Consider the following 24,998-nt stretch of genomic DNA (forward strand, 5'->3'; position numbering starts at 1 on the left):
TTGTGTGTTCAGTCACTAAATCATGTCTGACTCTTTGCCATCCCATGGACTGCAGCACACCAGGCTTCCTTGTCCTTCACTGTCACCTGTAGTTTGGTGAAACTCATGTCCATTGAGTCAGTGATGCCATCCAACCATCTCATCCTCTGCCACCCCCTTCTTCTGCCCTCAATCTTTCCCAGCATCAGGGTCTTTTCCAATGAGTCGGCTCTTTGCATCAGGTGGCCAAAGTATTGGATCTTCAGCTTAAGCATCAGTCTTTCCAATGAATATTCAGGGTTGATTTCCTTTAGGATCGACTGGTTTGATCTGTTTGCTGTCCAAGAGTCTTCTCCAGCACCACAGTTTGAAAGAATCAATTCTTTGATGCTCAGCCTTCTTTATGGTTAACTCTCACATCCATACATTACTAATGGAAAAACCATAGCTTTGAGTATATGGACCTTTGTTGGCAAAGTGATGTCTTAACTTGTTAATACACTGTCTACATTTGTCTTAGCTTTCGTTCCAAGGAGCAAGCGTCCTTTAATTTCATGGCTGCAATCACCATTCGCAGTAATTTTGGAGCCCAAGAAAATAAAACCTGTCATTGCTTCTACTTTTTCCCCTTCTATTTGCCATGAAGTAATGGGACAAAGGGCTTCCCAGATGGCACTGGTGGTAAAGAATCTGCCTGCCAATGCAGGAGACATAAGAGAAGCGGGTTTGATCCCTAGGTCAGGAAGATCCCCTGGAGGAGGGCATGGCCACCCACTCTTGTATTCTTGCCCGGAGAATCCCATGGACAGAGGAGCCTGGTGGGCTACAGTCCATAGGATCACAGAGTCAGACACGACTGAAGCGACTTAGCACAATGGGACAAAATGTGGTCCTGTCACCTAGTAGATACTTAGTAAATGATAAGAATTACTGTATTCTACCACTGATTGAAATTTCTACTTAATTTTACATTTGCATATTTTACATGCATATCGCATTTAGTCAGCACTGTTATTGATTCACTCTTTATATAAAGGCTTATCTGCTTTTTAGCATCTTTAACTTTTGAATCACATCCTTTTTTTTGTAGTCTTGACTTATAAACATTTACCCACCTTATGTAGTTTTTCCTTTGCCCTACTCTGCACATTTTTTAGAATATTAGTACTCATCTTTCATTGGGATGGAATTTGTATATCTTGGCAAATGCACTGTCCTGTTTTCTGCCTCTCCTGATATCTCAGCCTTGTTTATCACTCAGAACACCATGGCAATCCTAGTATCTCCCCACCACATACCTCACCCTTCACCAATTCTCTACCAGCTGATGCTCTGCATCTACTTCAAGGCCCAACCTAAATGCTACCTCCTACGTGAGCTATAGACTTTCCATTTTTAATCATTTGTCAGTTCACTTATAATTCAAATAACATGTCCCCCTAATGATTTTTACATTTTTTAAGGTTATTTGTCCAAGTAATATCCTACAAAAAACTGTAAACTCTTTGAAGACAGGGACATTTTTCTATTTCTTTATATGCTTTGCTTCAAATAAAACATAGTTTCAATTTCCTGAATGAAAGATGAGTTAGATGTTCAGAGAGAGATCCTCACAATATTTAGGAAACACACCCAAGTTGTTTGTCTCTGTTAAATGAATAGTGGCACCCTCCTCTTTATTATGAGACTTGTTCATCCCAGCCTTCTTCACTCCTTTAACTGCCATTACATTTACTGGAAGGCCACAGTTCTTCAAAGCCTTGGCCATTAGGTACCAGGTAAGATAGCTATGTTTCATTGATCAGTTGCTTCCGTGGTGGTATAGTAACTTCATTAGGTTGTAAATATATTTGAGTACATCAACAGTATTTGAGTAGTTTGGCACTTTAGATGGGGTAATGATCCCGATGGATTTCTTTAATTAGGATTATAATTTACCTATGGGAAAGAAATGCAGGTTTCCCCCATTATCTGCAAGCAGAGTTCCTCTGAAAATTTATGTAAGCTGAAATAGCATAAAGGGAAGGGAACAGTTATCTTAGGACACATCTTACGAACGGATGCACAGAATACATGTAGATAAAGCGCAGATGCTCACAGATACTGTTCAGATATATGGGGCTTGATGTGGAGATGCTGAGTGTAGTTCCTGGGGAAGGAGCTTGGCGGTGCCACTGTCACTGCTGCCCTGGGTGTTCACTGACTCTGTATTCCTGCTTACTGCAAAACCATTCTTTCAGTTAGTCAAAACAGGCACCACTATAGGTCTTTCATAAAAGTGAAGTGGTGTAAAGGGAACTTTCAAAAAGCAGGTATACCTGTACCTGCCTTAGAGAGAAAGTTGAAATCAAAAGCAAGGAGGATTTCAAACCTCTTGGTTGAAAATAGGACTAATCATGGCACAGTATGGAGGATACAATCAAATTGACTTTCATGAGAGAATTCAGTTTAGTTCAGTTCAGTCGCTCAGTCATGTCCCACTCTTTGCGACCCCATGAACTGCAGCACACCAGGCCTCCCTGTCCATCACCAACACCAGGAGTTTACCCAGACTCATGTCCATTGAGTTGGTGATGCCATCCAACCATCTCATCCTCTGTCGTCTCCTTCTCCTCCTGCCTTCAGTCTTTCCCAGCATGAGAGTCTTTTCTAATAAGTCACTTCTTTGCATCAGGTGGCCACAGTATTGGAGTTTCAGCTTCATCTTCAGTCCTTCCAATGAACACCCAGGACTGATCTCCTTTAGGATGGACTGGTTGAATCTCCTTGCAGCCTAAGGGACTCTCAAGAGTCTTCCCCAACACCACAGTTCAAAAGCATCAATTCTTCTGTGCTCAGCTTTCTTTATAATCCAACTCTCACATCCATACATGACTACTGTAAAAACCATAGCCTTGACTAGACGGAACTTTGTTGACAAAGTAATGTCTCTGCTTTTTAATATGCTGTCTAGGTTGGTCATAACTTTCCTTCCAAGGAGTGTCTTTTAATTTCATGGCTGCAATCACCATTTGCAGTGATTTTGGAGCCCCCCAAAATAAAGTCAGCCACTGTTTCCACCATTTCCCCATCTATTTACCATGAAGTGACAGGACCGGATGCCATGATCTTAGTTTTCTGAATGTTGAGCTTTAAGCCAACTTTTTCACTCTCCTCTTTCTCTTTCATCAAGAGGCTCTTTAGTTCTTCTTCACTTTCTGCCATAAGGGTGGTGTCATCTGCGTATCTGAGGTTATTGATATTTCTTCCAGCAATCTTGATTCCAGCTTATGCTTCATCCTGCCTGGCATGTCACATGATGTACTCTGCATATAAGTTAAATAAGCAGGGTGACAATATACAGCCTTGACATACTCATTTTCCTGTTTTAAACTAGTCTGTCCTTCCGTGTCCAGTTCTAACTATTGCTTCCTGTCCTGCATACAGGTTTCTCAAGAGGCAGGTCAGCTGGTCTGGTATTCCCATCTCTTTCAGAATGTTCCACAGTTTATTGTGATCCACACAGTCAAAGGCTTTGGCATAGTCAATAAAGCAGAAATAGATGTTTTTCTGGAACTCTCTAGCTTTTTCCATGATCCAGCGGATGTTGGCAATTTGATCTCTGGTTCCTCTGTCTTTTCTAAAACCAGCTTGAACATCTGGAATTTCATGGTTCACGTGAGCATGACTTTACTAGCATGTGAGATGAGTGCAACTGTGCGGTAGTTTGAGCATTCTTTGGCGTTGCCTTTCTTTGGGATTGGAATGAAAACTGACCTTTTCCAGTCCTGTGGCCACTGCTGAGTTTTCCAAATTTGCTGGCATATTGAGTGCAGCACTTTCACAGCATCATCTTTCAGGATTTGAAATAGCTCAACTGGAATTCGATCACCTCCACTAGCTTTGTTCATAGTGATGCTTCCTAAGGCCCACTCAACTTCACATTCCACAATTTCTGGCGCCTGGTGAGTGATCACACCATCGTGATTATCTTGGTTGTGAAGATCTTTTTTGTACAGTTCTTCTGTGTATTCTTGCCACCTCTTCTTAATATCTTCTGCTTCTGTTAGAATTATGAGAGAATAATGAGAGAATTAGCATGAGAGAAAAGACCCAGGTAGTCTCACCACAAATATCAGAGGTGGAAAAATTTTCAAGGAACAGGTAAAAGAAGTGAAACACTGTAATTTTACAATACTATGCTATGTTCTCCCTATATATATGTCTGTGTGTGTGTGTATATATATATCTCACACGCTGCAACACCCTCTGACAATAACAAATACTATTATTTATTATTAATAATAGGTTTGCTAGATATGGGTCATTCTTGGATTATAGAAATAGGAAAGATACTGTGGGGTCAAGATGGGCAAGAGTGGAAACTAGTGTGGCCTCCAAGACCTAGAACAAGAACGTACTTCCATTTGCTCTCAGCACAGCCACAGAAAGGCAAGAGGGTAATCTCAGAACTTTACGTAAAATAGATAGTTCGGCAGATATAGTGAAAATCTCCTAAACGTATTAAAAGGTAGAGAATACCTGGACTCTTTTCCAATAAAGGCATGGAACAAAAAAATAGCCTGGGCTACCTACTTAAAAGTGTAACGCTCTGTCATAAGTTAAGGCAGTGAATTTAAAATCCTTTTCTGGTGTTGGATGTATTATCCTTTTAGAATATGATTCTATAGTCTGTGAATGGCAGTCAGTAGAGACATGGTAATATTCAGAAAAGGAATACAATTAAGAAAAGAGAAAAAGGCAAAATTCAAGTACCAGTTTTAAGAAAAATGTTGTAAAGTTTAGGGAAACAACTGAAAGTGTTCCAGATGACTGGGTATTTGAGGTCAAAGGCATCCAGGAGAACTATAGGTTCTTTAAAGAACTCAGAAGAATGAAAGCTCTGTCCTTACTGGAGATGGGTGGGAAGGAAGAGCAAGGAGGAAAGTTAGTTTGGCTGAACTCAAACACTGCCCAAAGGCTAGACGGGCAAGAAAGAGTAAGGAAGCTCTTAGGGAAGCATTTCTCAACCTTTAGTTCATGCCTACCTTCCTTCCAGAGATACATATTTTTAGATACATTGTAATGCCACAGATACCCTGTCTACCCTCTTAGGTACTGTGGCCTGTTGGCAGGCTGCAACCTGAAGATTCTTTTACTCTGCCCTGCAGATCCAGTGACCCACTCCAGTATTCTTGCCTGGAGAATCCCCACGGACACAGGAGCCTGGCGGGCTACAGTCCATGGGGTCACAAAGAGTTGTACACAACTGAGCAACTAAGCACAGCACACAGCAAACCAAGTGTTTGACAGGGACAAGATTGCCCCCCCTATTGAGAACAAATGGAGGAACATAATTCTAGATTATGTTTGAAAATCACAATTGAGCCATGTGGAACTAAAAGACATGAAGAACAGTGTATACATACACATTTTTCCTTTATAAGAAATGATATTTCATTGACTCTTAAGCTGAAATATATTTGTAAAAATATATCTTCCGGTTGTTCCAGTTTCATCTTGGCAACATTATTACATTCATTAAGTTATCTTTCAGACCTGCCTCTACCTGCATTCTTTTGTTTCAGGGGTGGGAAACCCTCCCCAGACTTTAAATGTGCAACATCTTTTATTTACTTACTTCTGTTATGCTGGGAAGGCTCTGATACTAACCATTCATTCTTGTGATTGTTCAGTTTTAATGAGTATAAATTAGTTTGTCTTTATTAGAGCATTTGCATTTTATGGCAATTGTTTACTATTATGAAACACTGTGTTCCCTTTCAAAGAAATTTTAACTCACAACAAGTAAATATTTGGTGGTGGGGGTGGGACTTCTGAAGTCACTCTTAGCTTTTTCGTGTTTGTTTCCATGCTCTGGTTCCATAGGGAGCATAAGCTTGGGTTTCTGACATGGAATCTCAGAGCTTTTAGGATTAGAGGAGCTTGGCTTCTTTATATAATGGCTTCTTTTGGCATTTGGACGCTGTGGGCTTCCCAGGTGGCGCCAGTGGTAAAGAATCCGCCTGCCAGTGCAGGAGACACAAGAGCTGAGGGTTTGATCCCTGGGTCAAGAAGATCCCCTGGAGAAGGAAATAGCAACCCACGCCAGTGTTCTAGCCTGGAGAATTCCGTGGACAGAGGATGCTGGTGGGCTGTAGTCCATGGGGTTGCAAAGAGCTGGACACCACTGAGCACACACACACACAGCCTTTGCATGCTCCTTCCTCCACCACAACTCATCTTCTTCTTTCAGCTTTTATTTTAACCATATTGTTCTTTCCCTCTCTCCTTTCCCCTCTAGGCTTCAGAAATATCTTTGTTTTCCACATCTTTTCTCTTTGTTTCATTTTTAGAGCTGCACTGAAAGTCCCATGAGGGCAGAGGCCATTTGGCCATATTGGTCTTGTTCACTTCTGTATCCACGGCACCTGCACAGTGACTGGATCAGAGCTGCTCAAGAAACATTTGTGGAATAAACACTTAATGATACATTTTGCACTAAAGTTTCTAACCTGTCATCTTACAGTATATCCCGTTCTGTTATTTTAAATTCTAGAAATGAAATTTAAGAGTGTAATTAGAAGTTACTCTTCTTAATAGGGTTGTGACATATGTACACAGAAATATTTCTATATGTCATTGGAAATTTGGAGTATTCTATAAAACATGAAGTCAGAACTTCAAAACAAATCCTAGATAAAAGTCACTACATAAGCTAAATAGATGAAAACTCATGGGTCCAGTAATCAATAAAAATTACTAACTACTCTTTCTTGAATACCTTAGGAATGTATTAAAATTAGAAACAGATTCAAATATCTTTTTTAAATAGGAATGGTATAACCTATAAATCCAGCTTCTGGAAAAATACTTTGGGGGTCATTTAGCTAATAACACCTTGACTTTTAAAAATAACTATGAGAATATCTTCATTAAGAAAACACCTTCAAGCTAATTTATATTATGTCCCTTGAAATAAGCAAGGTCCAGAATAATTTCCCATCAGCAAAGTTAGGAAATACTATATATAGCACACAAAAATACCTTTGTAGTTAATGCACAGCTATGTAGATCCCTGTAACCAGAAAATGGTGAAAGTTGAGGAGCTAGCACTAAGGGTGTGTCTAGGGTTTGGATCTTTGTTGAGTGTTTAAGCATTTTATCTAAGGATCTGATGGTATAGCATGTCTTTTATTTCTGTATGTGGCTCCATGGTGCATAATGTAGTGTTGAAGCAAGAGTTGGAAATGAGCTTGGCAAAATAAAATAAAAATGAAGGAAACAGTTAAAACTGAGCACTGAAATTCACTTAAGGAAAGTATAGGATTGTACCTTGAAGAAAAATAAATAAACCAAACATACAATATACTTGACTTTTGTTTGTTTTGTTGTGTTCATTTCTATATCACCAGTATTTAGAATAGTACCTAATATGTTTGCAAAGGATCAGTAGATATTTATTGAATGAATAAATGAGTGAAATGCAAGATGGAAAAAGACTAACTACATGCCATTAGGGCAAAAGTAAAGTTAATCCTATGGAGATGGTGATGGATAACTAGTAGACTGAAGAAACTGTTAGAAAACACTTTTTGGACAAATCATTTTTGAGTCTGTGTTACAGTTTTATTTTAGTCTTACATGTAAAAGACTTCTGGTAGGTCAGAAGTAGTTTAAAAATTCATCCTGACTAGGGACATTTTATAAGCCAAGTGGATGGTTAGATATTACTGTTAGGCTAGATTAAAAAATATGGGTTCAAGGTCCTTGGATTCTTGCCTAACAGTTGGGAAGGAAGAAGTAAAAGTATGTCTACTTACAGACTTTGTGTTTGAAATTAGGATTCCATATCCCAAGGAATCTACAAAGCAACAGCTAAAGATAAATGCCACACTCATCTCTAATTAACACGTGGGTATTTAAAATTTAGAAACAAAATCTTTGAAATAAATCTGTTGTCACTGACTGTTTCAGTCTGGCCTTGTACCTGAACTTGAAAATGATTTTACTTATCCTGAAAGGGTATCTAATAACATAATCACATTAATAACATTTTATTTAACGTTTTTACTTAACAGCTCTCCCCATAATGTCACTGCAGTAAACAGAACAGCCTACTGTTGACCTAATTAAGGAATTTAAGGAGCAAATCAATTAAAACTAATTATTTCCAGCATCTCTTACTTGTGACTACCGCATCCTGGATTATAGGAGAGGGAGCACACATTTGGTGTTACCCAGAGGCTGTCTAATGTGTCTCAAACGTGTTTTGAATATTTTTTAAAAAATTGCTCCTTTTTTATTGCTCTAAATTAGAAACAATCTTAAACCAATATTTTAAAATGTTGTCAGATAAGAATACAGATGCCCAGTAATAAGAGAAGGCCATATGGGTGGCTGGCTTATTAACTACAACTAAGCTCATGCAACGAGTTGACTCACTGGAAAAGACTCTGATGCTAGGAGGGACTGGGGGTGGGAGGAGACGGGGACGACAGAGAATGAGATGGCTGGATGGCATCACCGACTCAATGGACTTGAGTTTGGGTGAACTCAGGGAGTTGGTGATGGACAGGGAGGCCTGGCGTGCTGTGATTCATGGGGTCACGGAGAGTCTGACACGACTGAGCGACTGAACTGAACTGAAGAAAGTGTTTAAGAAATCTCAGAATTTTAATTTCTCTAAAGTCCAGGAATCTCCTATTGTTCTGTTTGTTTGCTTTTAGTTATTTATGATTTTTAAATTTCAAAAAGCAGCACAAAAGCAGGAAAGCTAATTGCCCCTTCTGAAAGAACACATTTGGTTTGAGTGAGGGAAAAAATACCTTTTGTCAATTAGGTAGAATATATGGTAAGTAAATAATTCTACATCTTCATATTGGGAAAAGTTTTTTCTTAGTTACCAATTACCTATTCTATTAAGCTAATTAAAAACAGTTAATTTTATTTCAGTGTATTATTTATCATGTAAATCACATAAGCTAAACAATGGTGAATGACAGTATTTAAAGTGTTACACTTCAGTTCTTAAGATAAAGTAAATTTTATAAAGCATGTTATAATCATAGTATTATTATTTAAATGTTATAAAGAGCAAATTATATTTATGTATAGATATGATACATGGGTTAAAACTATCATGATATTATTTGCCAAAGGTTGTTCATTAATTAATTATTAGTCCTAAGTCTTCATATTAATTGTCTTTAATTACAGTTTATACTGCCATTTAAAAATGATATAATCACAGTTCATATTAGAATGTATCAGAGAAATATGACATTTCATGGTTTCACATTACTGTAGGAGTACCTCAACCATTAAATAAACTGGCAGTAGTTATAATTCAGTGTTGTTGAACATATGTACAAAGACATAAATTTTTAGTGTAAATAATGATTTGGGGAGCTGTTTCTCAGAACTATCTGAGATGCTGTATTCTCAGTTTTATATATCAAATAAAACATAATTCTCAGCAACAACAACAAAAATGATCTGACCATGGGCTTCCCTGGTAGCTCAAACGGTAAAGAATCTGCCTGCAATGTGAGAATCCCAGGTTCAGTCCCTGGGTTGCGAAGACAGATCTCCTGGAGAAAGGAATGGCAACCTACTCCAGTATTCTTGCCTAGAGAATTCAATGGGCAGAGGAGTTTTGCGGACTACAGTTCATGGGGTCTCAAAGAGTCGGACATGACTGAGTGACTAACAATTTCAGTTGCACTTTCATGAGACAAATACAAAGAAGTTAGTAACTTCCAATTAAACAGGCATCCTATCAGAGAACAGGTCAGTCATGTAGGAACTAAAATACATTTTAACAGCTTTATTGAGATATAACCCACCTTCTATAACACTTATTTTTTTAATGTATATAATTTAGTGATTTTTAGAATAATTACAGAATTGTACAACCATTACCATACTCTCTGTTTTAGAACATTTTCATCACCTCCCCAAAAAAATCTGTACCCATAAACTCTCACTCCCCAACATACCTTCACTTCTTCTCCCAAGCTCTAGGCAGCTATCTGTCCTCAGGATCTATAGATTTGCCTGTTGTAGAAATTTCAGTAAATGATATCATGTTATATGTAATCTTTTGTGACTGGCTTCTTTCACTTAGTATATATTTAAGACTCATCTGAGTTTTGGCATGTATCAATACAGCATTCCTTTTAATTACCAAATAACATTCCATTATAGGGGTATACCATATTTTCTTTTTCCATTCTTCAATTAATGGACATTCATTCAGGTTGCTTCCACTTTGAGGCTGTGAGGAGTAAGCCTCCTATGAACAATCATACAAGTTTTTGTGTGGACATATGTTTTGATTTCTGTTAGGTAGATCTGTGTAGAGGTGGAATTGCTGGGTTATCTGGTGTCTCTGTGTTTAATACTATGGTATAAATGAGGTATAATTTTTTTCATGATCTCCCAATCTAGAATAAAATCAGGGCTAAGACTTTTAACTGTCTTTTAGTGAAATTTAAGAAAATAGTTTAATTTGTCCCGAATACTCATTATCAGGAATATCAATTGAACTTTGAATTTTATGTAATTCAGTGCAGAGTACTATAAAGCTTTGCTAAATCTCTTTGAATTAAACATTCTGATTGAGAAATATAGAAAGAGCTGTTGAAGGGTGACCAGAAAGCTATTTGCATAGGTTTTAGTTCCTCATTCTTACTGACAATTTCACCCATTACCTCCAAACTTCCCTTTTGTGCATTTTTCTTCTTCTTGTTGTAAGACAGTGGTGAATATTTTTTGTGTTTCTTTATTCTAGGTATATGTGTTTATTACCTCCTGCTTGGAATATGTGAATTCATTTAGTCTTTACAGTCCTGTTAATTTCCCTCTGGAAAGAGGGAAAGACACTTTTAAAAGTAAAACACCTTTCCTTGGCTAACATTCTTTCAGGCACTACTCTTTTGCCCAGGAAGGTGAGAGAGGGGCTGTCTTTTTAAATTGTAGATTCCATCTTTTTTATCTATTTGAACTATTCTTTTAACCCACTGTCAGACCAATTCCTGACAGAAATTTCCCTTGACTCTTTACTAACACAGCCTTATGAAATCACCCAAGCAGATTTCCCCTTCTCCCTTTATTTCAAACTGAACCTATTTAAGGAGGTGTTTTTCTAGGGGAAATAAGGACAAACTGACCACTTAACCTTCATTCTTAGAGATATTCAAAGCAAGGGAAAAAATATAGTTGTAGTAAGTGGCCAAAGAATTCACTGACCACAAAATAAACGAACAAACAAAAACAGAGCACTGTAAATAACTATAGAAACAGGCAAATATACAAAAAGATCTCTGAATCAATTCCTGCATACAGTTTTTTAACTGTTAGACAAATGTGAATACAAATGCAAACATATACACAAACAAACCCACTGTAAGCAAACACAAGATAAGACTTCTGTGAATGTCGTCAAGGGATAATGTTTAAAAAGTTAAACATGACTCGATGAATATAGAATGAACCTGTCAAAGATTTATTCAACTCCTCATTGAGGGAGCTGGTAAGATGGCAAAGCATTTAGTTCAAAGAGCATTCCAGGAACTGTTTGAAAAATGAATGTTAAAATAACATTACTAGGTTAGATACAAAACTAGGTAATGTCCTTCAGGGCAATAAAAAAGCATATGTTTTGGGTTTTCTTTTCTACTGAACAAAAATCTACAAGCCTGGGATGTAATCAGTAGTAATTATCAAGTCAAAATATATTTCCCTAAATTATTCTTGGGTAGGCCAGTTAAACAGTTCTGCAGTATAATAATAAAAGGATATCTGCCCTCTTTTTGCCTCACTTCCAAGTTTTAGATACTTTTTTTCCCCTAAAAATGCATAGTTGTTTATCCTAAGCTTCCTTTTGAAGGGCAGAGATTTGGCTGTGGAATGTGTCAAATTCAAAACACTGGTCATTGAAATTCTCAAATTTAAAATATGGCATGGAAACTTTGGATTCTATACTTGACTCCCCCTCTTGGGAGTCCTTTACGTCACTCAAATATCAAAATACCTCTCTGATCTCATCTTGGGGAGGAGTTCTTTAACTCCAACCCCAAGTTTAACCAATTCTTATGGTCCAGACTGCTCTCCAAGCTCTCAATTCAGATAGTAAATCATCGTAAACCCAGTGGAACAAGAGTCCTTTCAGGTGGCCACCAGATTTTGACATTCAAGAGATAAAATTGCTGTAGATCAGCAAAAAAACACTCCAGGCTCAGGAAGAGAAGCAAGGGATCTCAGTAGTGTACATACCATGAAGTTCCTTGATCCAGTGGCTGCTGTTTTGCAATGAGCAAATCTCCATGGGACCTTCAAGAACCATGACAACAAAAATCAGCAAACTATGGGCTGTGTAGTTTAGGTCTGCAACCTGGTTTTGTATGGCCTGCTTGCTGGGATTGGTTTTTACATTTTTTGAAGGGTTGTTTAAAGAAATTTTAAAGAATATATAACATAGACCAGATGTGATCTATAAGGCCTAAATATTTACTATCTCTCTATCTGTAAAGCTTCCCTGGTGGCTCAGATGGTAAAGAATCTGCCTGCAATGTGGGAGACCTGGGTTCAATCCCTGGGTTGGGAAGATCTCCTGGAGAAGGGAACTGCTACCCACTCCAGTATTCTGGCCTGGAGAATTCCATGGACAGGGGAGCCTGGTAGGCTACAGTCTATGAGGGTGGCAAAGAGTCAGACAGGGCTGAGCAAAGGGACTTTCACTTTTACTTTCCCACTATAGGATAAGTTTACTGATGCCCGCATTTAAAAAAAAAAAGATAATTTTGTTGTTAGCATGTATCAGAGAATTACAATAGATCTCTAGTAGGCTAATTCAAAGATTTGCTCTTCCTAGGGACATTTTATAGGAAAAGAGAATGGTTAGAGAATGTTAGATTCAACATCAAAAGAAAGTAGTATTTGGTTAAAGGCTACTAAACTCTTGGTTGATAACTTATCACTGGTGTGGTTTTTTTTTTTTTAAAAAGCTCTCTAGTAGGCTGATTCAAAGATTTGCTCTTAATAGGGATATTTTATAGGAAAAGAGAATGATTAGAAAAGTGTTCGATTCAACATCAAAAGAAAATAGTATTTGGTTAAAGGCTACTAAACTCAGGGTTGACAATTTATCAACTGCTTGGGTTGGTAAAACTAATCTCCCAGAATATCTTAATGTCATTAAGGTTTATTAGAATAATTTAATTAAGCATTGTATCAGGAACATTAATTTCTTGCTGGGAGGAGGTTGCAAGTTATATTACACAGATTTGACACACTTTTTCATTTATAAGGCAATGTATTAGTATATATTAAAAGTTATATTACACAGATTTGACACACTTTTTCATTTATAAGGCAATGTATTAGTATATATTAAAAACATACAATGGGTTACAATAAAAGTAGACACTAGGATTCTTTTGACACCGCATTATTAATATTAAAATTTCCGTTCCGTTCTGTCGCTCAGTCGTGCCCGACTCTTTGCGACCCCATGGACTGTAGCCTACCAGGCTTCTCTGTCCATGGGATTCTCCAGGTAAGAATACTGGAGTGGGTTACCATTTCCTTCTCCAGGGGATCTTCCCGACCCAGGGATCGAACCCAGGTCTCCCGCATTGGAGGCAGACGCTTTAACCTCTGAGCCACCAGGGAAGCCCAATAAATTTAGGACTACACAAATAGGAAGATGAAAAGCTTGGCAAAGAGTCAAAAGACCATCAGGAAGAGGATTAGAAGATTGAAGAAGCAAAATCTATGTGGGAAAAATGAAAGGGCCTGGGGTATTTCAGCTAAGGTGGGGAATACAAGGAGAAACTGAATGCTTCCAGTGGTATAAAGGGGTCTCCAGTTGAATCTAAAGAGTGATTGCATAGCTCTTTTGAAAAGACATAGAAGCTTAGCTTTCAGCATAAGAATTTAAAAAGAATTTGCTGACACCAAGTCATCAGACTTGCCACAGATTTTCATAGAGGCTGTGTCTTTGTTTAAAAATTGAACAGAGTTGGGGCTCTCTGCCCTGAGTTGAGTATGCTCTTGCCTGAAGGTTTAGACAGATAATCCCTTGAGATCAGCCATGTGTTTTGAAGACCATACTGGGTGTGCAAACCACCACCTGATCTGCTCTCCTTTGAGGAAATTAAAAACCAGCCACTATCCTTCATAACGTACTCTGTAACAGATGGGGTAGGGTAAACAAATATATGTGCGGCAAAGATAAGGGGTAGTACTACCATAGAAGAACAGGGAAATATTCACAAGTATTTAAACATCTGGAAAGAGAAACAATAAAAATACGGTTCATAAGGCAGAGATCTGGAGGAAGGGAGGGAGCCATTCATGTCTGAGGAGAGAGAGAGCCAAGAAAAGGGAACAGCAAACACAAAGGCCTGTCCTGGGCCTGATGGGCCAACATCAAGGAAGCCACTGTGGATGGAAGGCACTGAGCAAGGGGAAAGTAGTCGCTAGGATACTGAACCCTGTATAAGAGACTGCAAAAGAGACATAGGCATTTAGAACAGTCTTTGGGACTCTGTGGGAGAGGGTGAAGGTGGAATGATTGGAGAGAATGGAATTGTAGCATGTATATTATCATAAGTGACCAGTCCAGGTTCGACGCATAAATTTTCCTCTGTTCATTTCTTTGCATTTGTGCTTTTTTAATAAAATTCTTTTTTAGAAATAAAAAATAAATAAATAAAAATAGAAACAGAAAAAAAAAAAAGGAGAGGATACTGTAGGCTCGTGGAGCGTGTGTCCTCTCCTGTGAGTGAAGTGAGGAGCATTAGAGCGTTCTGAGCAAATGAGGGGCAAACTATGACTTGAGTTTTATTTTATTTATTATATGTATGTATTTATTTGACTGTGTCAGGTCTTTCTTGCAGCTTGAGGGACCTTTGTTGCCGTTCGTGGGCTTCTCTGGTTGTGGTGTGCAGGTTCTAGACTGCAAGTGCTCAATAGTTGAGGCCCATAGACTTTGTTGTTCTGTGGCACATGGGGTCTTAGTTCCCTGACCAGAGATCAAACCCACATACCCTGCATTGGAAGAGGATTCTTAACCACTGGACCACAGGGTAGTCCCGTATGACTTGAGTTTTAGAAGGATCACTCTGGTTGCAGTATAGAGAAGCCATTAGCCAGTGGCTTCAGTGCTTCTGTAATCTTAAAAAATTGAAGACTCCTAAAGAGCTTTACATGGCTTATAACTCTAAATATTTACTATATTGGGCTCCCCTGGTAGTTCAGACAGTAAAGAGTCTGCCTGCAATGCAGCAGACCCAAGTTTGATCCCTGGGTTGGGAAGATCCCCTGGAGAAGTGAATGGCTACCCATTCCAGTATTCTTGCCTGGAAAAGTCCGTGGACAGAGGAGCCTGGCGGGCTACAGTCCATAGGATGACAAAGAAATTTAAAGCTATTAAGTATGTATTAACTTATTTTAAAATAACAAGGAAACATGTTAACACACATAATGCATTTCTATGAAAATAACTGTATTTTCCCCCAAAGAAAGACAATGTCATTGTCTTATCTTGTTACATGTGTCTTTAATGCCTGGCATTCAGTATGCTCACTGACATCATATAGCCTCAAGAAAACGCTATACACTCACCAGAGAATGAGTTAAAAAGGCAAATCATGTGTAGTATTTGTACAGGAGTAGTTTTGACCTCACTGACTTTCTAAAAAGGCACACGTTGAGGAAAAATAAAATGGTACGGACTAGACAGTAGGAGACAAGGACGGAAACATGGAGACTGCTGCAAAAACCCACATGAGACAGACTGGTGGCTGGGACTACAACTGGCGGTGTAATTAATGAGAAATGGTCAGATTCTGGATATAGTTTAAAAGTTGAACCATTAGGCTTTGCTGACAGAATACACCTGGGTGCAAGATGAAGTCAAAATTAGCTTCAAGGTTTTACATCAGGGGAACCATAATGTAGAAGATTGTGGGGACAGCAGATTTAGAGTTGAAATGAATTCTGTTTTGGACTTACTTATTAAGTGAAGTGAAAGTGAAGTCGCTCAGTCGTGTCCGACTCTTTGCGACCCCGTGGACTGTAGCCCACCAGGCTCCTCCCTCCATGGGATTCTCCAAGCAAGAGTACTGGAGTGGGTTGCCATTTCCTTCTCCAGGGGTTCATCCCAACCCAGGGATCGAACCTGGGTCTCCTGCATTCCAGGCAGACGCTTTAACCTCTGAGCCACCAGGGACTTACTTATTATGAAATGCCTATTCAACATCCAATTGTAAATGTCAAGTTACCATCTGGATATACGTCCAGAATTCAAGGGAGAAACTTTTTATTGCCTTTACATCCCTCAGTACTTTTAAAAGAAAGAATGCATAAAGCTGAGTTTTCTGAACTTTTCAGTATCTGAAATATATTATTTATTCTACTTTCGGATTTGGAAGTTAGTTTGGTTGCATATTGAACTCTAGCTTGACAACAACTTTCACTAAGAATTTCAGATGTTTCAAAGAGGACACCGCAATTTGGGAGTACTTTCAGGCATATTCCATGAATGGTAGATATAGAAAAACATACAGTAAATGGAATTTTTAGAATCCAGAAGCTTCCTAGGAGAGAAGGCTAATATTTTAATTAAATAATGAAGTTGATAACTGTCATATTTACTGCCAAGAACTTTTCCAAGTGTGCATGATTTAAAGAGACTGCCACAGAGTTGGATTTCAAACCTAGGTCTTTCTGGCTTGAAACTTTGCATTGTAACCATTGCATTCGGATGAGTACCCCACTCCAGTACTCTTGCCTGGGAAATCCCATGGACGGAGGAGCCTGGTGGGCTGCAGTCCATGGGGTCGCTACAAGTCGGGCACAACTGAGCAACTTCACTTTCACTTTTCACTTTCCTGCATTGGAGAAGGAAATGGCAATCCACTCCAGTGTTCTTGCCTGGAGAATCCCAGGGGCAGAGGAGCCTGGTGGGCTTCCATCTGTGGGGTCACACAGAGTCGGGCACGACTGAAGTGACTTAGCAGCAGCAGCAGCCATTGCATTATTTTGAGTAAAATGGTGAATGGAGATAACTTACTTCCATTTTTACTTTTTAATGTGGCTGCTTATGACTAAACTTAGAGTTCTCAGAATACAGATGTTCAGTGAGGTAGTGTATACCCATAAAAGAATAATATTAATACTTTTATTAGTTTTACTGTTGTCATATATTGCTTTGGACTAAGGATTTTATAATCAGCCTTAATGTGTGAAAATGAAATCATTTCATAGCAAAGAGAATTTGTACAAACTGCCCTGAAGTTTTACATTAAAATACTATTAATAACTTGTCAGTGCCACAAGAAGGAACGTACCCCACCTTTATGAATGGTCTGCCTGGTAAACTCAGTCAGCAGTGGTCATAGTGGTTTAGAGGAAAGATACTTAGTATGATGACAGTCTGTTCCTGCAAAATTTCAGGAGACCTCTTCACTCGGGGCTTCCCTGGTGACTCAGCGGTAAAGAATCTGCCTGCCAATGCAGGAGATGTACGTCTGATCCCTGGGTTGGGAGATCCCCTGGAAAAAGAAATGGCAACCTGCTCCACTATTCTTACCTGGGAAATCCCATGGGCAGAGGAGCCTTGTGGGCAACAATCCATGGGTTCACAAATGAGTCGGACACGACTTAGTGATTGAAACAACAACAACATTCTTCACTAGAAGGGAAAAGAATTTTAGACCCAAACTGGAGCCATGCATAATGGACCATATCATATTAGAATATTTGATATGCAAAAATAAGAATGTTTTAGGTGAGGCAACAAGGTGTCAAGAAGCAGACATATTTGTAGAGACTGAAGAATATTGAGTATCTGAGAGCATCTTTACATTCACTCAGCTTTATTGAGATTTTTTTTAAAAATTGAAATATACCTTGCTTTTAAAAAGCCCCCTTGTGCCATATCCAAATCTGAGCAGAATAGGTCTTTTATACAAGGAAACCACAAATGTTAAAAACAGTGGTGTTCCTTGATGTTCTTTGGCTGTACCAATGTTTGGTTTAACTAACATTTCTGGCAGTGGAATCACTTGAGTCTCAGAATTAGTTTGCTTAGAATTTTTATGTTTTCCTGTTGACGCATTCAACCTGAATCAAAATTATTTGTATGACATCATAAGTAGTGTAAGTGTAGCATTTGAAAACAGTCTAAGGCTATGATATATTAATTAATGTATTTGGGTGTGTTTGCTTGGAAACCTGGAAGTCTGTTTTAAAGTATATCTGTCATTTAGACTAATCTGAGAAAGAGTCAGAAAATGTTTAACCTCTCTGACGTTTTAAAAGAGTCATTCCCTATCTTTCAATGTCTCATATACCAACTAAATCATTTATTTAGTGAAATTATGGAAAGTAACAGACATACTGTTTTTGAAAATAGAAAGTTATATCCTCCTTTTAAGAAAAATTATACCTAAGCATCATCAATATTTTTATATTAGAATCACCAATGAAGATTAAAGGAATCTTCATTATCTTTAAAAACAACACAGCATTTGATATAAAAATTGAACCTGTGTATTACCTTTCATTATCAAGTAATAAACTATAAATTTTTAAATTAAAAAATATGGAAATACAACAGAAAATTGAAATAGCTGTACTGATTTAGGATGAGATAGATTCTACTCTTAAAAATCTTTAAAGTTTAAAGTTATTAAGTGCTTGACCAAGAAACTGAAGAGCTAAGAGATTTAAAGCCATAAGCCAAAAAGTTAGAAGCCAACACCAATGGAAAAGCAAACAGAAAATTAGAAGAAAACATCTCTTAATATGTTATTCTGAATAATATGAATTTAAAAGAAAGCATTGCTGATTTTATAATGTAAGTTAATAGGACTTTTTAAAAATTTATTTATTTATTTTAATTGGAGGCTAATTACTTTACAATATTGAGGTGGTTTTTGCCATACATTGACATGAAATAGCCATGGATGTATATGTGTTCCCCCTCCCGAGCCCCCATCCCACCTCCCTCCCCATCCCATCCCTCAGGGTTGTCCCAGTGCACCGGCTCTGAGTGCCCTGTCTCATCCTTCAAACCTGGACTGGCGATCTGTTTCACATATGGTAATATATGTTTCTGTGCTGTTCTCTCAAATCATCCCACCCTCGCCTTCTCCCACAGAGTCCAAAAGTCTTCTTTACATATTTGTCTCTTTTGCTGTCTCACATATAGGGTCATCATTACCATCTTTCTAAATTCCATATATATGCATTAATATACTGTATTGGTGTTTTTCTTTCTGACTTACTTCACTCTGTATAATAGGCTCCAGCTTCATCCAGCTCATTAGAACTGATTCAAATACATTCTTTTTAATAGCTGAGTAATATTCCATTGTGTGTATGTACCACAGCTTTCTTATCCATTCGTCTACCGATGGACATCTAGGTTGCTTCCATGTCCTAGCTATTATAAACAGTGTTACGATGAACATTGGAGTACATGTGTCTCTTTCAATTCTGGTTTCCTTGGTGTGTATGCCCAGGAGTGCGATTGCTGGGTCTTATGGCAATTCTATTTCCAGTTTTTTAAGAAATCTCCACACTGTTCTCCATAGTGGCTGTTCTAGTTTTCATTCCCACCAACAGGGTAAGAGTTCCCTTTTCTCCACACCCTCTCCAGCATTTATTGTTTGTAGACTTTTAGATCGGAGAAGGCAATGGCAAGCCACTCCAGTACTGTTGCCTAGAAAATCCCATGGATGGAGGAGCCTGGTAGGCTGCAGTCCGTGGGGTCAAGGGTCGGACACGACTGAGCGACTTCACTTTCACTTTTCACTTTCACACATTGGAGAAGGAAATGGCAACCCACTCCAGTGTTCTTGCCTGGAGAATCCCAGGGATGGGGGAGCCTGGTGGGCTTCCATCTATGGGGTCACACAGAGTCAGACACGACTGAAGTGACTTAGCAGCAGCAGCAGCAGCAGCAGCAGACTTTTAGATAGCAGCCATTCTGACCAGCATGAGATGGTACCTCATTGTGGTTTTGATTTGCATTTCTCTGATAATGAGTGATGTTGAACATCTTTTCATGTGTTTGTTAGCCATCTATATGTCTTCTTTGGAGAAATGTCTGTTTAGTTCTTTGGCCCATTTTTTGACTGGGTCGTTTATTTTTCTGGTATTGAGCTGCATGTGCTGCTTTTATATTTTTGAGATGAATTCTTTGTCAGTTGCTTCACTTGCCATTATTCTCTCCCATTCTGAAGGCTGTATTTTCACCTTGCTTATAGTTTCCTTCATAATGCAAAAACTTTTAAGTTTAATTAGGTCCCATTTGTTTATTTTTGCTTTCATTTCCATTACTCTGGGAGGTGGGTCATAGAGGATCCTGCTCTGATTTATGTCAGAGAGTGTTTTGCCTATGTTTTCTTCTAGGAGTTTTATATTTTATATTTATATAGTCTTACATTTAGATCTTTAATCCATTTTGAATTTATTTTTGTGTATGGTGTTAGAATGTGTTCTAGTTTCATTCTTTTACAAGTGGTTGACCAGTTTTCCCAGCACCACTTGTTAAAGAGATTGTCTTTTCTCCATTGTATATTCTTTCCTCCTTTGTCAAAGATAAGGTGTCCATGCTGGTGCTGCTGCTGCTAAGTCGCTTCAGTCATGTATGACTCTGTGTGACCCCATAGATGGCAGCCCACCAGGCTCCCCCATCCCTGGGATTCTCCAGGCAAGAACACTGGAGTGGGTTGCCATTTCCTTCTCCAATGCGTGAAAGTGAAAAGTGAATGAGGTCGCTCAGTCTTGTCCGACTAGTAGTGATCCCATGGACTGAGGCCACCAGGCTCCTAGGTGTGTGGATTTATCTCTGGGTTTTCTATTTTGTTCCAGTGATCTATATTTCTGTCTTTGTGCCAGTACCATGCTGTCTTGATGACTGTAGCTTTGTAGTATAGTCTGAAGTCAGGCAGGTTGATTCCTCCAGTTCCATTCTTCTTTCTCATTATTGCTTTGGCTAATCGAGGTCTTTTGTATTTCCATACAAATTGTGAAATTATTTGTTCTAGTTCTCTGAAAAATGCCATTGGTAGCTTGATAGGGATTGCATTGAATCTATAAATTGCTTTGATAGTTTGATAGGACTACTTTTAAGTAGTCACATTTCTAGTTTTTCAGAAACTCTTCTGTAGAGTAAGGGAAAACACCCTTGCCTACTAATTCCTAAATTAAATCAAGAAGAAATTCAATTTTCAATTCTGTTATCCATGAAATGTTAGATTTAGTGACTTACTTAGAATAATTGGCTATAAAAACAGATCACCTGGTTTGTATTCAGGCTCCTCTAGTTACTGCTGTGTAACCCTGGGGACATTTGACCTAGTAAAGTCTCCATTTCTTCTGTAAGGGTACCCAGAACATAGGTTGTTTTGAGATTAAATGATATGATACATGTACATGCCTAAACCTTAGCTCATACTGTGATGGAGATGCAATTATTTTTATTTATAAATGGTTCTTTGCTGTTAAGATTCACACTCACAGTTATTCTCAAATAAAAAACCTATAAAGTTTAAATGGACCCCATCAGAACTACAGTTCTAATGTTCAAAGCATCATCTACATGTAGAAAATGTTCTGGAGGGTTAAATCATTACCATGCCTGTGGAGCACCTTGTCATTATGCTTAGATGACAACGTCAGAGGTTGGGAGTGCCAAAATGAGTAAGGTAGTATCTGCCCTTACAGAACTTAACAGTGTGGGTGAGGAAATGGGTGCGTATATAAATAACCAAGGGGAGTGAAGGAGTGAACAGACCAGGTAGGGAGAGAGTTGCTCTTGGCCTACATATGAAAACATGTAGCCACAGGCTTCCAGAATTGAACACTGCACTTATGGTCATGATCCTATCAAATGTTATCTTAGCAGCATGCTCTTTCTGCTTGAGGGTGGGCCACCTGGGGGAGCCTGTCAGTCCTGATGTGCTAATCCAGGGAGAAGTAAGGTACATATTAACTATAGATACGAAGTGAAAATGTGAGTCCATAGAGTACTGAAATCATTTTAAAGTAAGCAAATTCTGCTTTGGTAGGCCAAGCTGAAGCTCTCATTTTTCCTTAAGACCTTGCCTGGTTCATATGTTTACTTTTTATCACAAAAAGAGGAAGTAGGTTTCTAGGGAACTAGATCTCAACCTCAATTGCATGTTGGCATCACCTGGGCACATTTAAGAAGCAACGTCTTGCCTGGAGTGATTTTCTGATCTGCTTTTCAGCTGATTCCACACATTGAGAGCCTCCACTCTATGTACCCTGGGTTTCATTTCCTCCAAGATTTTTTATTTCAGGATCCTGGTTCAGCCCAGATGTTGTCAACAGGTTTTCCGATGGGTCATTCCTGATTTAACATCAGTCTGTGTGACTTCCCTTTGGGAACACATGGTGTTCTCTGCTGTTTCAATAAGTGATCCTGGCTCCTGGGGAAATACCCATCTTAGGCTCTGAGCAGAGTGCCAGGGGGCTTTCTCAGCTAGCACTCTGCCTCCAGGTTTTGAGTGTGAGTCTCACCCATTTTTCATGTCTCCATGGCATGACCAACCCACAGGTTTTGTTCTAGAACGTTCTATTGAATCATTTAACAGCGGGCTCTCCCTGTTTACCCTAAATCTCTTATGCAGCAGTTTGAGACCTGTTTTTACATCAAAATTGAAGTGCTTTATATTTGGCCATAGTCAATCCATAAACTTCTAGGTTCTTGCATCATCTGTTAGATTTGCATATTCCTTTGCTATCTCTATTTTGATATTAATAACATGTCTGTGTAAGTTCTGTTTCTGCTGGTTTATTCTTTCAATCAAAAAGTGTCTATTGAATGACAAATATGGGCCAGATACTCTCCTGGACATTAGGGACAAAGTGGTGTCCAAATCTGACAAAAATTTCTGCCTTCATAGGACTTATGGTCAAGGGGGAGGAGACAAGAGAAATATGTAAGTAAGTAAAATGTGTAGTATGTTCAAAGGTACTAAATGCTATGGAGAAAAATAAGGCAGCACAGGAAGAAAGGGACTGCTGGGCCTGGGGTGGGCTTGTAATATATTAAATCAGCTTTGCAGTATTATCCACGCTAGAGCTGGTGAAGGCTCAGACTAGAGTGGTAGTGACAGAAATGGTGAAAAGTGGTTGGCATCTGCATGAGTTTCAGCAGGGCCTGAAGAAGGCCAGGGACTGAACCCTGCAGGTATCAGGAAGAGGAGAATTCCAGGCAGAGATTAGGATATTGCAACTACGAGGGCTCTGAGGCAGGAGTGAACCTGGGATGTTGAAGAAACTGCAGGAAATACCAGTGTGGCTCGAGCAAGCCAGAGCGAAGGAGGCTGTGACACTGGTGCTGAGGGTGGGGAGAAGGCAGGTTAAATAGGAACTATAAAGATTTTTGTGAACATTTTGACTTTTTCTGAGTGAGATGGAATTATTAGAGGGTTTTGAGCACAGGAGAGACCCAGTAGGACCATTTTGGCTGCTCAGTTGAGACAAATCCATGTGAGTCAGTGATAGAAACAGGGAGACCAGTTGTGAGGATATTGCAGTAATCTAGCTGAGAGATGATGGCTTGGATCAGGCTAACAACAACAGAGCTGAGTCTGTAATATCGAAATCTGGATATATTTTTGAAGGTTGAGCTTGTTTCTCTTTAGTGTCTAATATATTTTCACATTTCTCTTGAAAGATGGAACTCAAACTCCAGTTAGGGACCAAGTAATGCAAGGAGATCCAACCAGTCCATTCTGAAGGAGATCGATCCTGGGTGTTCATTGGAAGGACTGATGCTAAAGCTGAAACTCCAATACTTTGGCCACCTCATGCGAAGAGTTGACTCACTGGAAAAGACTCTGATGCTGGGAGGGATTGGGGGTGGGAGGAGACGGGGACGACAGAGAATGAGATGGCTGGATGGCATCACCGACTCAATGGACATGAGTTTGAGTGAACTCCGGGAGTTGGTGATGGACAGGGAGGCCTGGCATGCTGTGATTCATGGGGTCGCAAAGAGTCGGACACGACTGAGCGACTGAACTGACTGACTGACTGAATGCTAGTTATAACAAAAGGTTGACTTGCAGGCTCTTGTTACCGCCAATTCAGTGCCCTGATTTTTTTACAGAATGATGGTAGATACACCATGGCTTCCCATAGTCCTGACTTTCCCATTTTCCTGCTCTTGTGCATTGCTGGTCATTTGCCATTGAGAATTCTAACCTAAACTATCAATGACCACTCTTGCCTGCTATTGTTTGGTAAGTACCTGTCCTTCCCTTCTTTCAGCCTTTACCTTATTCAGTGGTAGGTCCCTGAAAGATGATTTAGACAGGCAGTGGGAGTGAAGAACGTGATACTGCTACCGTTATTACATAAGAGTCCAAGGTTCAAAATATATCAGGTCAAAGACGCCTCTTTTCCCACTCCTCCCCTGTCTTCCCTCTTCCAACTTCCTGAACAAAGCAGAGAAAATTTTCCTTTTCAACCTCCATGTAAATCTCCCAGGTGGGCTTTTATGCCTTCCTTGCTTCTCTGCCCCTAGGTAGAGTGTAGGAATCATGAGACAATGCAGAGTGTTGCAAAAAAAAAAAAATTTGGTGATTCTCTTCTTCAAAATGCCTAACTCTAAATTCTGATAGTCATGTAAATATTTCTGTTATACAGGCATAGCTTGGAGATGTTGTGGGTTTGATTCCAGACTACCAAAATAAAGCAAATATCATGATAAAAATGAGTCACACCAATTTTTTGGTATCCCAGTACATATAAAAGTTATGCTTATACAATACAGTAGTCTATAAAGTGAGCAATAGTATTATATCTAAAAAACAATGTACATACCTTAATTTAAAAATATTTTATTGCTAAAAAATGTTAACTATCATCTGACAGTGCTGGGAGGCCACAAATTTTCAATTTGTAAAAATCACAGTATTCGTGAAGTACAATAAAACAGGTATACCTGTTCATTTTTAACAACTGAGAGAATTCCAAAACATGTG

The 24,998-nt window shown here is 38.9% G+C and overlaps 1 protein-coding gene and 1 non-coding gene across 2 annotated transcripts in view; one reads left to right on the plus strand and one right to left on the minus strand.

The window, feature by feature from the left end:
- LRRC8C (leucine rich repeat containing 8 VRAC subunit C) overlaps window positions 1–24,998 on the plus strand; it is a 91,957-nt gene that overhangs the window by 3,050 nt on the left and 63,909 nt on the right. The gene's annotated exons all lie outside the window — the stretch shown is intronic.
- On the minus strand, window positions 16,127–16,198 carry TRNAS-GGA (transfer RNA serine (anticodon GGA)). Its single transcript has one exon. It is a non-coding gene; the product is annotated as a tRNA-Ser (tRNA).

The sequence above is a fragment of the Moschus berezovskii genome, chromosome 4, assembly GCF_049115385.1.
Source record: "Moschus berezovskii isolate FMDL1 chromosome 4, NW_MosBer_1.0, whole genome shotgun sequence".
Lineage (NCBI taxonomy): Eukaryota > Metazoa > Chordata > Mammalia > Artiodactyla > Moschidae > Moschus > Moschus berezovskii.